This window comes from Sciurus vulgaris (genome assembly GCF_902686455.1).
Source record: "Sciurus vulgaris genome assembly, chromosome: 6".
In the NCBI taxonomy this organism is placed as follows: Eukaryota; Metazoa; Chordata; class Mammalia; order Rodentia; family Sciuridae; genus Sciurus; species Sciurus vulgaris.
In genome coordinates, this window is record NC_136466.1 from 114,795,388 (window position 1) to 114,818,806 (window position 23,419).

The window sequence follows — 23,419 nt, forward strand, 5'->3', positions numbered from 1 at the left end:
GGGTGCTGTATTTTATCAAGTGCTTTTTCTGCATCTATTGAAATAATCATGTGATTCTTGACTTTAAGTCTATTGATATGGTGAATGACATTTATTGATTTCCTGATGTTGAACCAACCTTGCATCCCTGGGATGAAACCCACTTGATCATGGTGCACTATCTTTTTAATATATTTTTGTATGCGATTTGCTAAAATTTTGTTGATAATTTTTGCGTCGATGTTCATTAAGGATATTGGTCTGAAATTTTCTTTCCTTGATGAGTCTCTGTCTGGTTTAGGTATCAGTGTGATATTGGCTTCATAGAATGAGTTTGGGAGGGTTCCTTCCTCTTCTATTTCATGGAATACTTTGAGAAGTATTGGAATGAGCTCTTCTTTAAAGGTTTTGTAGAACTCGGCTGAGAACCCATCTGGTCCTGGACTTTTCTTTGTTGGTAGGCTCTTGATGACTTCTTCTATTTCAGTACTTGAAATTGGTCTATTTAAATTGTGTATGTGCTCCTCGTTCAGTTTAGGCAATTCATATGTCTCTAGAAACCTGTTGATGTCTTCGAGGTTTTCTGTTTTGTTGGAGTATAGATTTTCAAAATAGCTTCTAATTATGTTTTGTATTTCAATCCTGTCTGTTGTGATATTTCCTTGTTCATTCCGAATTTTAGTGATTTGGGTTTTCTCTCATCTTCTCTTTGTTAGTGTGGCTAAAGGTTTATCAATTTTGTTTATTTTTTTGAAGAACCAACTATTTATTTTGTCAATTTTTTGTATTGTTTCTTCTGTTTCAATTTCGTTGATTTCAGCTCTGAGTTTAACTATTTCCTGTCTTCTACTACTTTTGGTGCTGGTCTCTTCTTCTTTTTCTAGGGCTTTGAGCTGTAGTGTTAGGTCGTTTATTTGTTGAGTTTTACTTCTTTTATTAAATGCGCTCCATGAAATAAATTTCCCTCTAAGTACTGCTTTCATAGTGTCCCAGAGATTTTGATATGATGTTTCTTTGTTCTCATTTACCTCTAAGAATTTTTAAATTTCCTTCCTAATATCTTCTGTTATCCATTCATCATATAATAGCATATTGTTTACTCTCCAGATGTTGGAATAGTTTCTGTGTTTTACTCTTTCATTTGTTTCTAACTTCAATCCATTATGATCTGATAGAATACATGCTAGTGTCTTTATCTTCTTGTATTTGCTAACATTAGCTTTGTGGCATAATATATGGTCTATTTTAGAGAAGGATCCATGTGCTGCTGAGAAGAAAGTGTATTCGCTCTTGGTTGGATGGTATATTCTATAAATGTCCGTTAAGTCTAAATTATTGATTGTGTTATTGAGATCTATGGTTTCTTTGTTCAATTTTTGTCTGGAAGATCTGTCCAGTGGTGAGAGAGGCGTGTTAAAATCACCTAGTATTATTGTGTTATGGTCTATTTGGTTTCTGAAATTGAGAAGGATTTGTTTGACATACATGGATGAGACACTGTTTGGGGCCTAGATGTTTATGATTGTTATATCTTGCTGATTTATGCTTCCCTTAAGCAGTATGAAATGACCTTCTTTATCCCTTCTGACTAACTTTGGCTTGAAGTCTACATTGTCTGAAATGAGGATGGATACTCCAGCTTTTTTGCTGAGTCCATGTGCATGGTATGTTTTTCCCCATCCTTTCACCTTTAGTCTATGGGTATCTTTTTCTATGAGGTGAGTCTCTTGCAGGCAACATATTGTTGGATCTTTCTTTTTAATCCAATCTGCCAGTCTATGTCTTTTGATTGATGAATTCAGGCCATTAACATTCAGGGTAATTATTGAGATAGGATTTGGTTTCCCGGTCATTTGATTCATTTTTTAAGTTTTATTTATTTATTTGTTTGACACATCTTGGTTCCTCCTTTATTTAACAATTCCTTTAGGATAATTCCTCCCTTTGCTGATTTGCTTCTTTGTTTTTCATCTCTTCCTCATGGAATATTTTGCTGAGAATGTTCTGTAATGCTGGCTTTCTTTTTGTAAATTCTTTTAGCTTTTGTTTATCATGGAAGGATCTTATTTCATCGTCAAATTTGAAGGTAAGTTTTGCTGGGTATAAGATTCTTGGTTGGCATCCATTTTCTTTCAGGGCTTGAAAAATGTTGTTCCAGGCCCTGCTAGCTTTTAGGTTCTGGATTGAAAAATCTGCTGATATCCGTATTGGTTTCCCCCTGAATGTAATTTGGTTCTTTTCTCTCACAGCCTTTAAAATTCTGTCTTTATTTTGTATGTTAGGTATTTTCATTATAATGTGCCTTGGTGTGGGTCTGTTGTAATTTTGTGTATTTGGAGTCCTATAAGCCTCTTGAACTTGATTTTCCATTTCATTCTTCAGGTTTGGGAAATTTTCTGATATTATTTCATTGAATAGATTGTTCATTCCTTTGGTTTGTTTCTCTAAGCCTTCCTCAATCCCAATAATTCTTAAATTTGGCCTTTTCATGATATCCCATAGTTCTTGTAGATTCTGTTCATGATTTCTTACCATCTTCTCTGTTTGTTCAACTTTGTTTTCAAGGTTAAATATTTTGTCTTCAATGTCTGAGGTTCTGTCTTCCAGGTGTTCTATCCTACTGGATATGCTTTCTATGGAGTTCTTAATTTGGTTTATTGTTTCCTTCATGGCAAGGATTTCTGTTTGTTTTTTTTTTCAATATCTCTAACTCTTTATTGAAATGATCTTTTGCTTCCTGTATTTGCTCTTTTAATTGTCGATTGGTGCGATCATTCAATGCCTGCATTTGCTCTTTCATCTCATCATTTAGTGCATGCATTTGCTCTTTCATCTCATCGTTTGCTTCCCTGATCATTTTAATTATGTACATTCTGAACTCCTTTTCTGTCATTTCTTCTGCCATGCTGTCATTGGGTTTTATTGATGTAACATCTACATTTGTTTGCAGCATTTTCTTTCCTTGTTTTCTCATATTGTTCAGGTATCAGTGGACTGCTGAGATATTGCAGATTTCCTCTATTGACTTGCAATGTCCCTGAAGATTTCTATATATATATCCCCTCTTAGCCTTCAGTAGGCTGAAGTCTTGGAGGAAGTTGATAATGCGGTGCTCCACAAGGAAGCTGCCTCTCTAGGAGTGGTGGCCTTCAGGTGGGGTATATTCCCTGCTAGTGGGCAGAGGTGCCTCCACTTGTTGACCAATGGTCATCCAAAGGGGAACTAGGCTGCAGGCTGAGGCAAGGCCTGTTTGGGCCTGTGTCTCTGGTTTTACCGTCCTTGTGGGGAAACCTCACCCGGCAGGGAAGACTTACCCGGTGGGGAGGTCTCGCTGGTCAGTTCCCTCCTAGAGGTTCCCCTCAATTTACAGCTACCGCCTGGGCTGGGCTACCTTCCTCTGCAAAGTTCCCAGGGGCCCAGCCCTACCTCCTGGGCCTGGGAGCCTCACCCTTCGCAGATGAATCTCCTTAGGCTCTTCCTCCTCAGAGAATCTGCCCGCAGTCGTGGAACCTTCGCTCTACCCCTAAGCGTGTCTCTGTGCGGCTCTTCCACCCAGAAGCCTCCTAGATCCTGGGACCCTGCTCTGCACCTAATCGCCTGGCTATGTGGCCCCTCCTCTGAGCAGGCACCTGGGGCCCTGTACAATCGCTCTGAGTCCCAGAGACCTGCCACACGCCTCTTCCTCCAGACAGCCGCCCAGTATTCTGGTGCGGTCACTAGGAATCCAAGCAACTCACTGCATGCCTCCTCCTCCCACCAACCACCCGTAGCCCGAGGCAATCAATCACTCCGAGTTGGAATGACCCTCCCCGTTCCTCCTCCTCCTCCAGGTAACCCCCCGGGTGTTCAGGAGCGGTCCCTCTGAGTGGCTCTGAGTGGCTCTGAATCCTCGTGACCTGCTGCACACGTCCTCTGGGCAACCGCCCAGAGCTCTGGTGCGGCCACTTGAGACCAAGCGACCCACCGCGCTTCTCCTCCAGGGAGCCCCCCTGTGTTCAGGAGCGGTCACTTTAAGTCCAAACAACTCACCAATCGCCTCCTCCTCTGAGCAGCCGCCTGGAGCGCTAATGCAGTCACTGCGAGTCCAAAGGACCCTCCGCGCTCCTCCTCCTCCTCCTCCTACTCCTCTGGGCAGGCCCCGGGGTTCAGAAGTGGTCTGAGTCCAAACAGCTCGCCACGCAGCCCCTCCTCTGGCAACCGCCTGTAGCTCTGGTATAGCCACTCCGAATCCAAGTGGCCGCGCTCCTCCTCCTCCTCCTGTGTACAGGCCCTGGTGTTCAGAAGTGGTCTGAGTCCAAACAGCTCGCCACACAGCCCCTCCTCTGGCAACCGCCTGTAGCTCTGGTATAGTCACTCCGAATCCAAGCGGCCACGCTCCTCCTCCTCTTCCTCCTCCTCCTCAGGGCAGGCCCGGGTGTTCTGAGTCCACACAGCTCTCCTCACCACTCCTCCCCTGGGCAGCCACCAAAGCCCCAGTGGTTGCTCCGAGTCCCTGCGCTGTGCTGAGTGGCCTTTTTACAACGCTCCCCGTTGTCCGAGTTCACTGCTCCAGCGGCGGGAGGGGCGTCTTGCTGGGCAGCTCTACTTCACAAAGTTCCCTGCGTTCCAGGACTACCGTCCCATCCGGGAAGCCTTCCCAACGGAGAGACTCACCCAGCTGCTTTGAGTTGGTCCCAAGTCTCTCAATATCTCCTCTTTTGAATCCTGAGTCCTGGAGCAACATGAAATGCAGCCACCCTCTAGGCCGCCATCTTGAAACGCCTGATGTTCTTTTTGATGAATAAAACATCTTGAATTTTGATGAAGTCCAATTTGTCTACATTTCTTTTGTTGCTATGCTTTTGGTGTGATACCTAGGAAACTATTGACAACTCCAAGTACATGAAAACTAAATCTATGTTTTCTTCTAAAGAAGTTATAATTTAGGCTCATACATTTTGGATTTTGATCCATTTTGAATTAATTTTTTTGAGCATGGTGTGAAGTAAGGTCCAACTTTATTTGTGTGTGTGTGTGTGTGGTGTCGGGTAAGGTTCACCTTTGTTCTTTTGAAAGTAGGTATCCATTTCTTTCTACCAGTTGAAGAAGAGACTGAACACTCCCTCTTCATCATTTTTTGAAGACATCTTAAAATGTAGAATAGTCCAGTATTTTGGGCTTTCCCTCCCAGGCCTGGAAATAGGCATTTGTCCAAGAATCCCTGGTTCTTTTATCAAACTATGTTATTCAGAATCCAAGATTTGAGCTGTGGGGTATAGCTTAGTGGTAAAGCACATAGTTAGTGCACAAGGCCCTGACTTCCATCCTTAGCACCATATAAAATCAAACAAACCCCAAAGCAAACAAAAAAACCCAACCAAGATTTGGGCCCTAGATGTGTTCAATCCTTTTGGAGATTGGTGCTTCTAGTCCCTCTCAGTGGACAGAGCTATGTACACAATTACCCCACCCCCACATCGGAAACCTTGTGTTTGTGCCGATACTTCCTATTCGAAGCCAACCTCATAGAGTTCATTCTAGTTCTTTTCTTTCTGTTTGCAACTTTTTTCTCTGAAGTGACATGATCTGTTTTCCTCCCTATATTAACTTACTCTGACCAGCCCCTCTCCAACACTGCTCCCTGCACAGATGACCTCCTCTCTATATGGAGCTGGTGCTGGTTGTGCCCAGCTCTGTCCTGAGGAGGCATTGCCCCCTCTGCTTCAGCTTGCTCAGCCCTCAGGGGGCTGCAGGGATGATTTCATTTTGCTCAAGCAAATGAGACTCCCCATACTGGGTTGCTGCTGCTACTTCTGTCCCCAGAGCCTTGGTTGCCTGCCTTGCTTGGACTCACCTAATGACTTTCGGACTGAATTTTAACACAGCAAGGATGGAAGGGAAAATAGGGAAGAAGGAAAACTATCAGTTTCCAGGCTCACCATTTTTTTCATAATCCTACACCTTTTATTTATGTTTGATACACTTCTTGCTGAAGTACATCCTGTCATAATTATTTTCAGGTCTTTGGCAGATGAATTAAGTAGCTATGAAATTCTAGCTTACTGTGATTTTTAAAAAAAAATTTTCACTGTACTTTAAAAAATGTTTTTAGTTGTAGATGGATATATACCTTTATTTTATTTACTTATTTTTATGTGGTGCTAAAGATCAAACCCAGTGCTTCACATGTACTAGGCAAATGCTGTACCACTGAGTCACAACCCCAGCCCACCATGATATATTTCTTTAAACATAAGCTTTTTGGGAAAATTATTTTAGATTTACAGAAAATTAGCAAAGATAATTTAGTTTTTGTGTACTCCTCATCCATAGTCACCTTTAAGTTACCATATAGTTGATCTTCTTTTCTGCACTTTTAAAAATATTATTTCATTACTTTTTTTTTTAATTAAGAAATAGTATTGGGGATTGAACCCAGGGGTGCTCTACCACGGAGCCCTTTTTCATTTCCCTTTTTATTTCTTATTTTGAGACTTTGCTAAATTATCTAGGTTGCCCTTGAACTTGTGACCCTCTTGGCTCAGCCTCCTGAGTAGGCTGGGATTATAGGCATGCACCACTGTACCCATCTGACTTTACTAACTTCTGATATCTACTTTGGCTAACAGGGAATCTGCTGTCAGTACAACTGTCACTCTGTTTTATGCTATTTAGCTTTTCTCTCCAGTAGGTTTTAAGATGTTCTCTTTTTGAAACTCTTATTTATTCAAATATCAGAATTCTGTGTTTTATAACTGCCACTTAAATCTATCTATCTACCAACCTACCTATCATCTATCATCTCTCTCTCTCTAGAAGGGAGAACAGTCCAGTTCTGTTTATTGTATTTTAAATTCAATCAATATTTTTCATTTTCTAAATTCTAATCGTTTCTTTTAGATATTCACATATTCTTTTTTATTTTTAGTTATAGAAGGACACAATACCTTTATCTTACTTGTTTATTTTTATGTGGTGCTGAGGATCAAATCCATCGTCTCTACTACTGAGCTACAACTCCAGTCCAGATAGCCACCTAGTCATGTGGCATGTTTTACCTTATTGTTATAGAAAAACATATCTTTTTTTTTTTTTAGCAGATTTTATGTTATTTTGTCTTGCAAATGCTCAATATTTCTAACTTAAGGTCTTTGTTAGGTTACTTTATAAAATTAATTTTCAGGAGTGAATGCATGTTTGTTAATTTTGTTGCATTTATTTCTTAGCAACCAATTTTCATTTTTATTTTTTGGACTTTGGTTTACTAGTAGGTTTTTTTTTTTCCACTTCTCTCTTTCTCTCAGCTTTCCTCATCTGCTTCTCTGACCAGCAGTGTTTCAGTTTTCCCTTACACTGTCCTTCAGAACCCTGATCTGTAATCAGGCTTTTAGTTGCTGGTCGAGTTCCTACCTTAACATGAGGGTGGGGTACCCAAAATCAGTGACATGACCCATGGAGCAGTTTGGCTCAGTTCTTACTACCAAGAGTGTGGGTTTTAAATGCATACTCAACAGGGGTGGGGTGGCAAAAAGATGAAAATTCTATCAGAGTGAAAAATCTTAGATATTGCAACAGTTTGTGGCCCTTCAAAGCACAATCTTACCCTTTAAAAACCTTCTCCTTAGCATTTAATCTCTCTCATTAAGGAACTATATATATAAAATTTCACTTGGGATAATAGTGATAAAAAGTTGAAGGGGAGGGAAAGGGAAGTTACTTGGGAATAAGACTCATCAAATTATGTTATGTACACGTACAAATTTGGCATAATGAATCCCACTATTATGTATAGTGATAATGAACCAATAAGATAAGTTGAGAAACTCTGCTGTATCTCTAGAAAGAAGTCAGCTGTTTTGTTCAGTATACTTTCTTAAGCAATGAGCCTATTTCCCTGCCTATGGAAGTTTTAAACTCTTGGACTCATGAAGAGCTGAGCTCTTGGCCACTTAGTCTTAGCTCCAACCTGGCTCTCAGTTCTGCATTTCTGTTCAGTGGAGACATTAACTTCATTTTTGAATATGATACTTCTTTATCTTTTTATATTCTATCACATATCACTTTATATTTTGACCCTAAAAGAGTAGTCAAAGCATGAACTCATTGCACTATCTTGACTGGAAATCAATATTTATTATTTTATTTACCGACTACTACATTAACGCCCTTGTCTGTTTTTCCCCTATAACTTTTGAGACTTACAATACTGGAATATCCATCTGTTAGGTGTCAACTACAACTAGTCAGTTGTCTGGGCTTCCCTTTCTAGCTTTGCATTTTTGGTGTTGCTGTAATATTCATCCTTTTAAGAAGGGTTATCCTCAATGGGAGTTTCTGGCTTTTGGTGTCCCATTATTCTGCAACTGGAAATTTAGGGCTGAATTTCTCTCTGATACCATTCAAGGAATCCATAATTTTCTCTTTGGCAACATTTGCAATTATGCTTCAAAATTCTTCTTTCATTGTTCAATCTGGGTAGCATGGTATTTTAACTATTAATGTTTCATCTGGTATTGTTGCATGGTGGTTAAGGGGACAGGGTACTATGGGTTCAAACCTAACTGTACCATTCATTTACTAGTGGTCAGAATTTAGATAAGGTACTTAATCTCTCCATGCCTCAGTTTCCTCAAATGTAAAGTGAGTGGATGATAATGAGAATAGCTCCTACCTCATGAAACGATACGGACGATGACATATATTAATATATGTAAAACACTGAGAATGACATAGATAAGCAATCAGTAAACCTTAGCTGTCCTTGTGTTTTCTTTCTTTTGTTTTAGTTGTAGATGAACACAATACCTTTATTTAATTTATTTATTTTTATAAAATAAATGGTGCTGAGGATTGAACCCAGTGCCTCACACACACCAGGCAAGCACTCTACCACTGAGCCACAACCCCAGCCCTTGTCATTGTATTTTCTGACACAATTTCCCTCTTCTTATTCTTGAGCTTTTATTTCTCTGAAAGTTCCTTGACTTTATCTTCAAAACTTTTTATTGAATTTTTACTTTTTGGCTATTTCATTTTTAATTTCCAGAAATGTTTTATTAACTTTTTTTCAACTTTCTTTTTTTATTAAAAATTTTTTTCATACATGTAGATAGGGTAATAATATGTCTCATTCTACTGTCCTTTCCATCCCCAATACCCTCACTCCCCTCTTCATAATCCAGAGTTTCTTCATTTTTCCCTACCCACCCACCACTATGGATCAGCATCCACTTACCAGAGAAAACATTCTACCTTTTTGGTTTTTTGGGATTGGTTTGTTTCACTTAGCATGATATCCTCTAGTTCCATCCATTTACCTGCAAATGCCATAATTTCATTCTTCTTTAAGGCTGAGCAATATTCCATTGTGTATATGTACCACCTTTTATTTATCTATTCATTTCTTGAAAGGCATCTAGGCTGGTTCCATAGTTTAGCAATTGTGAACTGAGCTGCTATGAACATTGATGTGGTTGCATCACTGTGATATGCTGATTTTAAGTCCTTTGGGTATAAACTGAGGAGTGGGATAGCTGAGTCAAATGGTGGTTCCATTCCAAGTTTTCTGAGGAATCTCCATGCTGCTTTCCAAAGAGGTTGCACCAATCTGCAGTCCCATCAGCAATGTATGAGTGTGCCCTTTTCCCCACATATTCACTGACACTTATTATGCTTGTATTCTTGATAATTGCCATTCGGATGGGAATGAGATGAAATGTTAGTTTTCATTTGCATTTCTCTAATTGCAGGAAATGATGAACATTTTTTCATATGTTTGTTGATCAATTGTATTTCTTCTTCTGTGAAGTGTCTGTTCATTTCCTTAGCCCATTTATTGATTAGGATTTTTTTTTGGTGTTAAGTTTTTTGAGTTCTTTATATATCCTGGAGATTAGTGCTATATCTGAAGTTCATGTGGTAAAGATTTTTTTTTTCCAATTTGTAGGCTCTCTTTTCACGTTATTGTTTCCTTTGCTGAGAAGGAGCTTTTTAGTTTGAATCCATCCTATTTATTTATTCTTAATTTTACTTCTTGAGCTTTAGGAGTCTTGTTAAGGAAGTCAGGGTTTTCTTAACTTTTAACTCTTCCTTTCTCATAACTTTCTGTTCTTATTTTATCATATGGTATCTTATAAAGTCTCTTTGAGTCTATTAATGGACATTTAAAAACATGCTCCTCCTGAGGCATCATCTTGATTTTTTTCAGAGTTAATTTTTGTTCCATTTATTTTAGGTGTTTTCATTTCATTTTAGGTGCTTTCTCAGAGGTCTAGTGGTACTTGGTTGACAGTTCATATTAAGAATGAGGTGGTAAAAAGCTAATTAGAAGCCATGCAGACTTGGGGAAAGCTTGTTGAATAATGGACTTCACTTCTGGATCATTGTACCAGGAGGTCTGTTTGATGGATGATCCCCATGTCAGTAAGACTTTTCAGTGGTACTACAGAGAAAAGTCTTCAGATCTCCTAACTTGGTTGCAAATGTTCTCAGGAGCCAAGGAGAAAGATTTGCAGTTGAACGATGCTTTGTGTACATGTTCAATTAATTTCTGTGGGTTCAGCCTGAAGCCTTTACCTGTGCTTGTATAACTTGTGCTCTTGAGTTCTGACTCTCCTTTTAATTTCTCTCAAGAGTGAATCTTGGTCTCCTGCTGCCTGAGGTACTTCCTGGCTAGTGGAGTTCTGAGTGTGGGAAAGGAGGAGGCAGATCAACAGTGGTTACATAAACTTCCAACCTTCCCTTCTTGCTCTTTTCTGCTTCGTGTCTCATTCCTGCCCACTGCTGTACTTGAGAGTCTGTGGTTTTTATTGATGGTGAATTGCCTCTCTTCCCTTATCTCTGCCTGTATTTCCTCTGCACTTCAGTCCCAGTGGTTCTATATCATAACAGTTGGAATTTTCCTGATGCAGATTATTAGCACCCCTGTCTGTCTCTTGGATTTAATGCACTTGATTTTTTTTTTTTTTTTTTTTTTTTTGGGTACAGTGAACTTTATTGATGGCATGTGACAGTAGGGCTCCCTAAGCCCCTCCCCTTCTTCAGGGGGTCTGGGATGGAAATTGGGAGGAGGGAGATTCTCAGTGTGTTGAGGGACTGAGTGGGGGCAGGGATTCCCCAGCTGAGGGCCTCTCTCTTCCTCTGTGTTCTTGCTGGGGCAGATGGTCCAGGGGCTCTTACTCCTTGGAGGCCATGTGGACCATAAGGTCCACCACCCTGTTGCTGTAGCCAAATTCATTGTCATACCAAGAAATGAGCTTGACAAAGTGGTCGTTGAGGGCAATGTCGGCCCCAGCATGGAAGGTGGAAGAGTGGGTATCACTGTTGAAGTCTCAGGAGACAACCTGGTCCTCTATGTAGCCCAGGATGCCTTTGAGGGGGCCCTCTGATGCCTGTTTCACCACCTTCTTGATGTCATTGTATTTGGCAGCTTTCTCCAGGTGACAGGTCAGATCTACCACTGACATGCTGGGGATGGGCACACGGGAAGCCATGCCAGTGAGCTTCCCATTCAGTTCAGGGATGACGTTGCCTACCGCCTTGGCAGCTCCAGTGGATGTAGGGATGATATTCTGGGCAGCCCTGCGGCCATCACGCCACAGTTTCCCAGAGGGGCCATCCACAGTCTTCTGAGTAGCAGTGATGGCGTGGACTGTGGTCATGAGTCCTTCCACAATGCCAAAGTTGTCATGGATGACCTTGGCCAGGGGAGCTAAGCAGTTGGTGGTACAGGAGGCATTGCTGACGATCTTGAGAGAGTTGTCATACTTCTCATGGTTCACGCCCATCACAAACATGGGGGCATCAGCAGAAGGGGCAGAGATGATGACCCTTTTGGCATCGCCCTTCAAATGAGCCCCAGCTTTCTCCATGGTAGTGAAGACACCAGTGGACTCCACAACACATTCGGCACCAGCATCAGCCCATTTGATGTTGGCGGGATCTTGCTCCTGGAAGATGGAGATGGGCTTTCCATTGATGACAAGCTCCCCATTCTCAGCCTTGACTGTGCCATAGAATTTACCACGTGTAGAATCATACTGAACATGTAGACCATGAAGTTGAGGTCAAGGAAGGGTCACTGATGGCAACAATATCCACTTTGCCAGAGTTGAAAGCAGCCCTGGTGGCCAGGCGCCCAATACAGCCAAATCCGTTCACTCCGACCTTCACCATCGTGTCTCAGGGACGCTGCTGGCACTGCACGAGTTGAGAAGAGCGGCTATCTGTCGAATGGGAGGAGCAGAGAGCCAATGCACTTGATTTTTAAGAAGAGGCTCTGTCAAGCTTTAGCAAGTTTTGCAGTGATTAACAAAACAATGGAATTGTTTCTTTTGATCACAGAAAATTCTCTTGCAAAATTTTTGATTGATTTCACGTATTATTCATAATCACTTAGAAAAACATTAGAAAATTACAGACAAGCAAACATGAAAGGAAAATCATTCATGGTTGTCATCTATTTTAATGTATATTCTTCTTGCTCAAATGACATCTATATGTTTATAAATAATGTGCATCTGTAAAAGTGATTAGGCTGCAGTTACTGGTTTGTAACATATATTTTTCCGCACTTATTAAGACGAGGTGGATATAGTATATATATAATATGTACATAAATATATATATATTATATATACACACACACACTATATATATATATATCAGAGAAAAGTAGCTATTGTCTCAGGAAAATGTCCACCCCTATTCCATTGTTATCAATTACTTATTTTAGTGCTTGGATTCTTTCCAATGTTCTGCTGTTTTAAACAACATACCTATGAACACACTTGCACATAGTTTTATTTGTTTGGAAAAATTCTAACATTAAAGTTCTGGAGCCTTTTGATTATCTCCAACAAGAGAAGAGATAGAAGCTGCGGGAAGGGCTGTGGCGATGGTGCCCGGGAAATGCCAAGTGTGCCCCAGGGTCTGGGTAGATGTTATCACCTGAAGGAAGAGTCAGAGTTAGCACTCGGAGTTTTGGTAAGACTGGTGAACCAAATAACTCTGAAGTCTAAGAAAACAACTTGGAAGCACAATTTTGTGTCCCTAAAAAAAGGCTTTTGTGAAACCCTGAAAAAGCTGGAAGTATATTCCACAGCAATAGGTCTTGCCCTTTGATCCACTTTAGTCACTAAAACAAAATAAAAAATAAAACTTAAGGTCAAAGCGACTGAAATGACTTCATTGTACTTTATACCCACTCTTAGGTCTGGAATCATCTCCATTCCTTTTACTCCATTCGCTCCAAGTGAACGTTTCCAGCTTTCCATTGTGCACTCTGGTGGTCTTTCTTACCCTCTGGTTGAGGTTATGGCACAGGGTTGAAGTGAGGAGGGAGATGTTTGCAAATCTGGAGCAACCAGTCAGCCAGGAAAGAAAATAAAATATGAAAAGCTTCTCAAGGATGAGTCATCAAGAAGATGTTAATTTCAGTGTAACCTGCTTTAGAAAGTGGAGAGCACAGACTGAAGGAGAAGGATTTCCATTCACCAACATGCATGTCATCAGAGTTTTGGTGCCTCCGAGAGTGTAACCTGTGGTCATCTGCTGGGTTTTCTCCAAAGGCTTCTGGGTGGGTTATCAGGTGATTGAGGTATTGAGGTGGGTTTTTTTTTTTTTTTTTTTCCCTCCTCGTTTATAGAACTGACCCTACTAAACCTTTGGCGAGACATGGCAATTCAGGGTCACTTACCAATGAAGTCGTGAACATGACTGAATTGTGGGAAAAGGGGATGGAATGGAAGGTAGGGAAATCGCTTGCAAAAATTACCTGAGTTTAAAGGAGTGCAGAGGGGTGCCTGGTGCTGAAGGAGGGGTCCTGATTTCAAGAGCTCCCCCAGTGCTCTGGTTGTCACACCTAGCCTGGAATGTGATGGAGGATGAAGAGGGAGGAGAGGAAAGAGTGCCTAGGAACCCAGGCAGGATAAGGCTCCAAGTGCAGGGTGTCTGGGGTGGAACCCGCTGGCGCTGGCCTGCACTGCCTGTGTAATGGCTGTGCTTTGTGGCACTTAGGTCCTGTAGCTATGTTTGCCCACAAGGGCCTGCAGGAAGGCCTCAGCAGCCAGGTGAGAAGTTCCTTGTCATGCCTAGCCCCTCGGTCACAGCAATTTTGTGAATAGAAAAGCAAGAGGAACCCTGAGGTTGCAATGCTAAGTCTAGTCCCCATGCCACAAAACCAAAACCAAAACAAAGCTGAACTGTTTAGGTTATTGATGAAGATGTGTTTACTTATTTCCTTGAATTATTCATGGAGAATAATTTCCTGATAATTTACTGAATATGTGAGAGACACTAGCTTAGTTTTTAAAAAGAAAAGAGAGATTTGTAGAGTTTTAAAAGGTAAACTCCAGTAAAACCCCCACTATTAGTTCATAGGACATCATTCCCTGTTGCTTAGGGCCTAAGTTGCTGAGGCTGGATTCCAACTTGAGATCCTCCTTCTTTCGCTTCCCAAGTTATTGGTATATTTTATCTGTACTTTAACACAAAATATAACATTTGGTAAATGTTTTTCAATAGTTTCTGGAAAGATGATTTTTAACAGTTGTGTACCATTCCCTCATGCAGATATCACATAGTTTACTTAGCCACTCTTTTCTTGTAGGTTATTTGAGAAGCTTCTTGTTTATTCTTGTAAAAAAATCCTATGAGAAGCATGTTTGTGCCCCATCTTCACAGGAAGAGAGGCCTCGTTTGTGCAGAGTTTGTCTGGGAAGCCCTAAGAAGCAGAAGACCTCCATCAACAACAAGGTGATCTAAAAATCACCCAAGGGGCAGGCACAGTGGCACGTGCCTATAATCCCAGAGTCTTGGGAGTCTGAGGCAAGAGGATTGCAACTTTGAGGTCAGCCTCAGCAACTCAGTGAGACCCTGTCTAAAAGTAAAATATTAAAAGAGTTGCGAATGTGACTCAGTGGTTAAGCACCCCTGGGGTTCAATCTCTAGAAACACACACACACACACACACACACACACACACACACACACACACACACAAAGGGAAACACCTAAATGTGTAAAAGATTCTTCTGAACATGGAGGCACAAGATGGAAAAGCTTTATTCTCTGATTATAAAAATCTAACAGTACCATGACTACTCGGAGAGGCAAAGCATACATGAAAGATAATAGCACAAAGCAATAATAAATCCCAATATTTGAACTCATTCTGTTTATTATGACAATTTTTTTATTGTCCTCATAGGGTCTATTTGGTCTAGGATTGCATAGTGTCTGAATTCGGCACTGCTAATATTAATCTCCCCTTAAAGAAAAGATTTTGGAAACCTATAGGGCCACTATAAGCCTATAGGGGAAAATCTGCAATACCCCAGTTCTGCACTGTGAGGGGAAGATACATGAACAACATGAAAAAACAAGGGAAGAAAATAATCCAAACAAATCTAGATTCTGTATTAATAGAATCCAATGACAGTATGTTAGAAGAAATGTCAGAAAAGGACTTCAGATTATACATGATTAAGATGATTTGTGAAGCAAAGGATGAGATAAGAGAGCAAATGCAGGCAATGAATGATAATCCCAATAAGCAGTTGAAAGAGCATCTGCAGGAAGCAAAAGATCATTTCAACGAAGAGATAGAGATTCTCAAAAAAAAAAAAACCAAACAGAAATCCTTGAAATGAAGGAAACAATAAACCAAATAAAAAACTCAATGGAAAGCATCACCAAAAGACTAGACCACTTGGAAGACAGAACCTCAGACAATGAAGACAAAATATTTAATCTTGAAAATAAAGTTGCCCAAACAGAGAAGATGGTAAGAAATCATGAACAGAATCTCCAAGAACTATAGGACATCATGAAAAGTCCAAATTTAAGAATTATTGGGATTGAGGAAGGCACAGAGATACAAACCAAAGGAATGAACAACCTATTCAATGAAATAATATCAGAAAATTTCCCAAACCTGAAGAATGAAATGGAAAATCAAATACAAGAGGCTTACAGAACACCAAATGCACAAAATCACAACAGATCCACACCAAGGCACATTATAATGAAAATGCCTAACATTCAAAATAAAGATAGGATTTTGAAGGCCATGAGTGAAAAGCATCAGATTACATATAGGAGGAAACCAATACAGATAGCAGCAGACTTCTCAACCCAGTCTCTAAAAGCTAGAAGGGCCTGGACCAACATATTTCAAGCTCTGAAAGAACATGGTTGCCAACCAAGAATCCTATACCCAGCAAAACTAACCTTCAGATTTGAAGATGAAATAAAATCCTTCCATGATAAACAAAAGTTAAAAGAATTTACAAATAGAAAGCCTGTGCTATAGAATGTTCTCAACAAAATATTCCATGAGGAGGAAATGAAAAACAACAATGGAGGTCAGCAAAGGGAGGAACTACCTTAGAGGAAAAACCACTCAAAGGAGAAACCAAGCCAACTTAAAAACCAAAAATAAGCCCAAATGACTGGGACTACATATCACATCTCAATAATAACCCTGAATGTTAATGGCCTAAACTCCTCAATCAAAAGACATAGACTGGCAGAATGGATTAAAAAGAAAGACCCAACAACATGCTGCCTGCAAGAGACTCATCTCAGAGAAAAAGACATCCACAGACTAAAGGTGAAAGGATGGAAAAAAAGCCTACCATGCACATGGACTCAGTAAAAAAGTGGGGGTTTCCATCCTTATTTCAGAAAAAGTGGACTTCAAGCCAAAGTTAGTCAGGAGGGATAAAGAAGGACATTTCATACTGCTTAAGGGAAACATAAATTAGGAAGACATAACGATAGTAAATATTTATGCCCCAAACAATGGTGCATCCCTGTACATCAAACAAATACTTCTCAATTTCAGGAATCAAGTAGACCACAACACAATAATTCTGGGTTACTTTAACACAGTGCTGTTACCACTAGTTGGATCTTCCAAACAAAAACTAAACAAAGAAACCATAGAACTCAATAACACAATCAATATCCTAGACTTAATAGACATATATAGAATATATCCATCAACAAGTGGATTCACTTTCTCCTCAGCAGCACATGGGACCATCTTGAAAATAGATCATATGTTATGCCACAAAGCAGCCCTTAGGAAATGCAAAAAAATAGAGATACTGCCTTGTGTTCTATCAGATCATAAAAAAAAAAAAGATTTGGTTCAGAATTTAATCCAGCATTGTCTATATTTTGAAGATAAAATATATTTTCTCAGAAGTTTCTGTCTCTAGCCTTCTACTTTGCAAATATCCACTTGTCCTCTCTTCACACCTCTTAATCTCTCCACAAGCAGTTGTAACATTAATTTCTAGTATCTAACATTAGAAGTGATATCAGCATATAACAGAAAACTTGCTACCAATAATAAATATCAAATGCTGACAGTGATTCTAGTGTTTGAATTTTAGTTAGTGTTGGTAGTTAACTAGTAACAAATACTGCTCTTAATGTCAAATAGTAGCACAACCATAGATACGAAAAATGTACCCCATTTGTGTACAATGAATCAAAATGCAGTCTGTTAAAATAAAAAAAATTAAGAAAAAGTAAAAAAAAAAAAAAATCCCAAAGGCATAGAATAAACAGAAGCACATAATGACATGTTGTACAGAATGATCCCAAGGGTTGTTAACAGGTTTGTTTTCCTTTGCAAGGGCCAAGAATTTGTACTATTGAGGATGAAGAACTTGAATTGAGCTCCAAAGGACAGTTAGGTGTGGTGTGGATTTATTACTGAATAGGCCTGACTTTAGTTCCCAGTTCTGCTAATGACTACCAATGTGGACTTGGACCAGTCACTTTCCCTTGTGACCTCTAGATTTCTCATTTGTAAAACAAGAATAATAACACTACAGATGTCACAGAGGATTAAATGGGATGATGAATGAGAAAGAATTTCTAATGTTAATTAATTATTAGAAATGGAATAATTCCAGATGAGTGCCTGCATTTTGGTAACCTTTTACAGTCCCTGTATGATAAAACAACGTATGGCATAGACAGAAAGTATCTTTGTCCTCCAGTATTTGAAACATCAAAGCAACAGGGAGCTTTGGGGTAGCATTAAAATATTCGAGAACTTTGAGGTTATAAACTGGGAGTGAATCCAAAGGGGAATTTAAAAAGCACATGTAAAATGCCGTATCTTATTCTCCCTTGAAAATGGTTTTACATCTAGAATATTTGCAGGTCGGTGCTCCAGGGACACTAAATGGCTTGTTGGCAAAACAACAAGAATGTCAGTCTCACAGCAGTCCTGTGTCTTTTGGGGCTGGTGAAGATATGTGCTTAAGCTTGTCCTAGGAGGATGAGTGTTCCCCTAGATAGAAGAAGGGTTGTACCTCTTGTCAAAAATCAAATTGCATGAAATTATTCACTCACTGTGCAAACAGAAACTGGAAGCATACAGAGAATGGAAAAACAATCTTTCCCTCTGAAAATCCTGTGGAAGAGAAAAATCCTTGTAGTCAGGGGGCATAGATGAAAGATTGGCTTAGCTAGCATGAAGCATGGTAGGAGGTGTAAGTGGTTGGGTGGGATGGAATGTGGAGCCTATCTTTTAGTCAGGAGAGTTTTGGGGTATAGAGAAGAATTCCTGAGAGTGCGCCTGAGAGGGGTCTGAGGGATCCTTGGACTGGAGTGTAAGCCAGGTCTGACATTCTGGGGCCGTGCCAGAGAAGGCCATCATTGTGCCTGAGAGTGTGTGTGTGAGTGTGTGGGAGTGTATCAGTGAGTAAGGGATATGAATTCGCTCAGTCAAAAGAAATTGCATGTTGGGGACCACTCGTAAAGGGCTTCTCCTAATGTTTAGCTGTGGTTCCTGTACTTTTAACTGACAACATTCTCTGATACCAGCTTTATTGCACTGGGGAGACTTTATCTGGGGCAGTTGCAAAGAACAGAGTGAAGCACGTGGAGTCTGAAATCAGCCTGCCTGTGTGGGGCCTGGGCGAGTCACTTCACCTCTCTCTCCCTTAGGTTCCATGTCTCTCGAGTGTGGAGACAAGAACAGTTCCTGCCTTATAGGGTGGTTGGGAAGGTTAAATAAATGAGTGAATACCTGTAAGGTGCTTAGCACATTTCCTGGCACATAATAAGTATTAAATAAAGTTCATCTTATTAAAGTAATGAGTAAAGGCAAATTTCATGTCCTTTCTGTCACTTCAAAACTATGCACTTGATGTTTTGACTAGTTAAATCGTTCACATGAAAGGTCAAAATACACAACAAAGTGAAAAGTGTCTGACCACCTATAGTTCTCACATTTCTTTGAACGTGTAACCACTGTCATTAGTACCTTGTGTAAACTTTTTACATTATGCATATAGAAGCAAGTACAATGTATACAAAGGATTGTGTATCTGTGTGTGTGTGTGCGTATGTATGTGTAGGTTCTGTACTTTTTCTTTTTAAAATTAAAAGATATGGAACTCTTCCTATATCAGTATAGAGTGAATGTTCTCACTATTTTTCTTTTACATCTGCATAGTATTCCACTGTTTGGATACATCATAACTTATCTGCTAATCTTCTTTGGATGGACATTTAGGGCGCAGTTTCTTGAAAACTATCTGCCATGCTGTTTCTAAAGCCCAAATATGGGGCAAATAACTTTGCATGAAACACTTCTAGAAGATGAATTCAGGTACTATGGAGGAGAATGGGGGAGGGTCTTGGGTCCTCTCTATCTCCTCTGTTTGTGAGGGCAAACTGTATCCAGTGAGAACGTCTTATGGGACTCGGGTTTTATACCATCAACCTTCATTAATTCATACTGGCACCTGTTCCTATCATAGCCAATGCGTACTAGAAAACAGCCCCTAAGGCCTGGCTAATCCAGTCAGGTCCTTTCCCAGCAGAGTCTCTACTCGCCAGTAGAGGGCTCTCTCCTTTTGGGAAAATACCAATGGGGGGAAAGGTTTTCAACTTAATACATAGGCACCAAAGTGTGGCGTTTCTCTGTAGTTGATTGGTGTGTCATTCCCCTGAATAATTGGGGGTTAGCTGACTGGTGTATTCATCTAATTTTTGGTAGTTGTGGGGAGGAAGAAAGCCTAGCACTCTCTAGGGGAAGGCCTGTGATATGACCCAGATCAGGGGATTATTGTTTTTCCCTTTTTAAAGATGCGAGGCATCCTGGCTTTGACTTGTGTTTCAAGATTAGAAATCACACATGCATATCCTGGATTATATTAGATCTTATTCCCTGGGATATCCTTGTGAGAACTGTTACCAGGTCATCAAACCCCCCATTTACAAGCCTCTGTTTATATAACCCAGGGTGACTGCTCTTGGAGGCTAAAGTTTTCACCCAGTCAGGTGAAAATCCCTTATTATTTCAGAGGGAAAGAGGAAGGGGCTGATATTAACTTAGCATCTCCTGAGGTGGCTTGGTGAGGCTGGGCCACTATGTTCATTTCTCTTAACTATGGTGGACATTCTTCTGCTCTCCCATTCCCAAACAATGCAGGTCAGGAAACCAAAGCTCAAGAAGATGTGTACTATTGCTCAAAGTCACACAGAGAGTAACTATTGCTTTGGAACTTGTTGCACTGCTGGACTTGACTTCAGTCCAGACCGTTTTCCCTCAAAACAGCTTCCTCCCTGCAGGGCATGAAGAGCTTAACCCTGGTCTGAGAAGGTCAGTCCTAGTGAGGAAGTTTCTCCTCTACTTCTGACCTCTGGCCCAGTTTGAGAATTGATGCAAATCATTTTTCTTTTTCAGAAAAAGATAGAATGATGTCTGTGAATTTGTTTTCTTTTATTTAGGGCACACCTAGGCTAATATTGAGTGAGCTCCAAAAACATGGAAAACACCAGGGAAACTGAATGTAGAACCTGCTTTCTGGAAAAAGACCTATTCTGAGCCCTGAGTCATTAGTGCAGGTGCACAGAACACCTGCATGCTGGCCTGTCTTTGTCCTCCAGAGAGAGGGAGTGGAGGGCCTCAACCTGGAGGGTATCATCCAGGCCAAAGCTGACCACTCTTTCTTATTTTGGATTAAGAAAGCAGTAGCCTAGAAGGAAGAGAAAAGGTGAGGCCAGCTGCAGAGATGCTAGTCAAATGAAACCTACAGGTAATCTTAACAATGTTCCATGTAATTTTGCAAGCAGGGCATAGACTAATGGTAACTGACTAGATATAGCTAATTTAGATAACCATTCCTATTCTTTTAAAGCTGAGAAACACTTGTTATATGGCTTTTAAAATTCAGTCATAATAGGCCACCTTATAGGATTTTGAGGAATTTTTCTTTTTCTTTTTTTTTGGCATGGATTACCTCATTTCCATTTATAGTGTTATACACCTGTTAAACATATGCCAATATATATATATATTTTTTTGGTTCAAATATCTCTAGAGTTGCAACAAAATGATGTGCAAGTTTCTAACTGAAAAGCAATTATTTAAGGGGATGGAGTCTAAGGAGTTACAACTGACCCATTTCTGAAACTTTAGAAATCCACATTGATGGCTTAGTTCATTGGTTCTCAATTTGAACTTGCATCAGAATCACCTGGGAAAGGTTTTAAAATTAACATACAGGCAGAAACCCAGGGATTGCAGAAACCCAGAGTTCTAGGCCCACCCCAGAGTTTCTGATTCTTTAAGGTGGGCCCTGAACTTTTAGCAAGTTTCCTAGGGGGTAGTGATTATGATGTTACTGGTCTTGGGATCATACTTTGAGAATTGCTGACTTAGTTCCTGGAAAGTTGAGAAGCTCAAGATAACAGAAATATTGTTACTTCTTCCCCACCCCCTCTTCTCTTGGCTGGGAGGAGAAAGTAGTGATTTAGAGGGCAGACTTTGGATGCAGATAGAATTGCATTTAAATTCTTTCCTCAACATTTTTGACTATGTGATCTTGGTCAAATTTATTTAATTTCTCAGTACCTCAGTTTTCTCATCTGAAAATGGGAATAGTAGCTTCTAGTTCATAGGGTTATGAGTGGTGAGGCAATGTATATTATTGGTTTGAAATATATAGTATACTCCACTGACATGCAGTGTATGTACAACAAGTAAAGTTCTAAAAAGCTCTTCTTTTTAAAAGTTCTTGTCTATCTTTGAAGTTGTTTATTAGGTTTACCAAAAATAGAACCACAATAAAAAGAAATACAAGACATGGTGACTTTAAATGATTGAGAGGTAGTATTTTTTTAATTACAAAAAAATTTTTGCATTAATGAAGTACAGCTCTGGCATCACCAATCATTATTATTAACCGAGGTCAAATAAAATCCAAAACCACTGCACACATCAATGCTGATGGGGAAAAAGTCAGAACAGAGTTTACATAGAAGCATGGATTGGTAGCCATTGAAAATGTGAAACTTAAAATCTTCCCAGCTGTGGGAATAGGCAAGGCTAAGAATTAAAATTTGGTCTTGAAACTCCCATCCCTTGCAACATTGCCAGGGTAATGGATAGTCCCACTCCTTCGGTTTAAGGCCTCGTGTGTCTCTAGAATGCAAATTGTGTTTTCTAGGACTAATAGAGTATTAATCCAATAATACTAAATCTTTCAGATTAGATTATGTGAGATTAGCTAGGTGTTACCTTGGAAAATGCACTGCCTTGCCCTGAGGGAATAGGACACAGAAGCAGCTGATTCAGAGGAAAGATCTGGAGTGTGGGGCTCAGTGGGAACTTTGGGCAACTGAGGGCACTGGGGGGCAGGAGAGAACTGCTGGTTAAGTACATAGCTTGTAGCTGTTGCTCACTCTGCCAGAGAGAATTCCAGTGAGGCTTCCTGTTCCTTGCAACCTTAGGTCGTACGCAGCTTATTCTAAGATTGTGCTCTGAAAATGGTTTGTCTTTTGCCTTAACACCAGGGACTGTGACTTTGGTGGCAGAATTTTGGAAGTTTCTGTGAGCCACATTGCTCTGTAGGCCCCTCTCACCATTTCCAGTGTGGAGAGCCACTTGTCCCAAAAAAAGACAAAACTTGGTTGTAGTTGTTAGAGTTAAGTCTGACTTTGGGGCATGTGAGTAGAGGTAACTCAGGGAATTCTTCCCCTTCTCCATTTCTATGGATGACTGAGTCACCTGAGGCAAACATTACATAAGCCTTATCCTAATATCATGGGAAACCCTGAGATGACAGAAAGATAAGACTTACTGAAGAGCAAGCTATGACTTTGTTTCATTTTAATAGTTTGTGCTGCCTGGGAATCTTAAAACAAATCCCAGCAAACATTGTTAGTGACATTTTCTTGGTTCAACCTACCAGATGGATTAGTGCAAGAGGCCTGCTTCCTATGTCAACAGCAGCACAGGAGGTTTGTCTGACCCTGCAATAGAGGCACCATGCATCCCACATGGCATTGTAAAGTAGGAGGCCCCAAGTGTCCTTTGGTAGTCTCTTCCAGGCTTTGCTGCAGGCTGTTATAACTGTTGGGTTCCTTGCTCTTTCTGCAGTTCTGGGTATCCAGGTGGCCTTCCACTCTGAATCTAAAATAAGCG

General features: G+C 40.2%; 1 long non-coding RNA gene and 1 pseudogene across 2 annotated transcripts in view; one reads left to right on the forward strand and one right to left on the reverse strand.

Moving 5' to 3' along the window:
- Positions 1-23,419, forward strand: part of LOC306664410 — a 184,912-nt gene that overhangs the window by 4,915 nt on the left and 156,578 nt on the right. The gene's annotated exons all lie outside the window — the stretch shown is intronic.
- LOC306664017 (glyceraldehyde-3-phosphate dehydrogenase-like) lies at positions 10,919-12,188 on the reverse strand (annotated as a pseudogene). Its single transcript has one exon. The product of its transcript is annotated as a glyceraldehyde-3-phosphate dehydrogenase-like (transcript).